Source organism: Triticum aestivum, chromosome 3A, assembly GCF_018294505.1.
Source record: "Triticum aestivum cultivar Chinese Spring chromosome 3A, IWGSC CS RefSeq v2.1, whole genome shotgun sequence".
NCBI classification, from domain to species: domain Eukaryota; kingdom Viridiplantae; phylum Streptophyta; class Magnoliopsida; order Poales; family Poaceae; genus Triticum; species Triticum aestivum.
In genome coordinates this window covers 66,870,625-66,872,193 of record NC_057800.1, presented here as the reverse complement: position 1 = coordinate 66,872,193, position 1,569 = coordinate 66,870,625, and positions in this window count along the sequence as shown.

The following is a 1,569-nucleotide window of genomic DNA, read 5'->3' as shown; positions in this document are numbered from 1 at the left end:
CACGCCGCTCCCCCCGCCCCGTCGGCATAAAATTCAACATAGATCTATTTTTCAAATTGCATTTTCACTCAACATAGATATATTTTACATAATATTTTTACATATAGTCGTCGTCATCGCTAGCGAGCAGGTCGATCACGACGGTGCCTTCGCCGTCACCGCCATCGTCGCAGCTGCTGTCTGCCACGACGTTGTCCCAGTCGACGGGGCCGTCTTCCTCCTCCTCCGCCGGCGCCGCCTCCTCCTCCTCCGATGGCGCCGCCTCCTCCTCCTTCGCCGGCGCCATCGCGGCCTCCTCTGCCGCCGTGGCCGCGACAGTGTCGATGGCGGCCGCTACCTCGGCGGCTTCCCTCGCAGCCGCCTCCGACGCCCGTAGGGCAACATGCCACCCCGGAGTGTCGTCCGGATCGTCGCCCTCATGGAGGACAACTTGTTCCGGCGGCAGCTCGACGACAGGGGGGACGGCCGGTGCGCGTGCGGGCGCCGGGAGGGCTGGCTAGTGGCGGTCAGATCCGCGAGGGTGCTCCTGCGGGGCAGGGCCCTGCACCGACGCTGGGGGGGGGTTGGCTGGGGGTGGTCAGATCCGCGACGGTGGCTCGGGGCAGTGAAGTCGGGGGTGAAGCCGGTCGCCGCAAGCCGGAAGGCGGCGATCACATCGTTGTACACCTTGCAGCGCGAGAAGTCATACCGGCCTTGAATGTTGTGGAGGCAGTCGATGTGTTCGACGTTGCGTCGGGGCCGAGCGTTGGGTAGCCGTCCGTCCTGATCTTCCACTGCCAGGGAAGACGTCAGCTTGTCGTCACGAGGAGGCCGTACCGGCACAACTCCTTCGTCTCTGAATTGCTGAGGCTGGACGACCAGGCGCTCGGGCGTCGTCGTTGTCGCCGGCGCTGCTGCTCCCGTGGTGGTAGGACATCGCCGGTGCTGTGCTGGATTTCTCACCGGCAGTGGGTTTGAGGTCGGGTGTGGGGGGCCGACGGTGGGGCATGTTCATATAGCCGTCCGGGTAACGGGAGGTGGGCGACCGGGCTAGCAGTCGGCATTACTGCTCATTAATGCGGGTGTCTCGGGGCGGGATGGGACTATGGGACGGGACGATGGGGGTGGAAGGCAAGGCGGCCGTCGACGGGATGGGGCGTCGGGGTGGCAGATGATGCACTTTCCCAGGACGTGCTTTCCCCGAGGTGACGCGTGGCGGTTTGACCGGACGTCATGCCGGGTATGTGGGTGACGTGTACGTGGTGACATGTTGAAGCACGTTTTGCCGTCCGCTGGCTAACGACAAAGTCTGACGTTAGCCACCTAACGTGACTAACGTCGGTTCTTTGTCATCTACCTTCTTCATCATCCATTACCGACGACAAAGGGTCTTTGCCGTCCGCTGTCACAAAATAGACGACAAAGAAACTCTTTGCCAGTGTTTACAACGCCGGACACGTTTGTCGTCCACGGCTGACGGCAAAGAGTTTTGTCGTCAGCTTTGTGGCTCTTTGCCGTCTGCCGTGGCAGACAGCAAAATAGCTGATTCCTGTAGTGCATTAAATTTGTCTTTCAATGGTGCCATCTGTG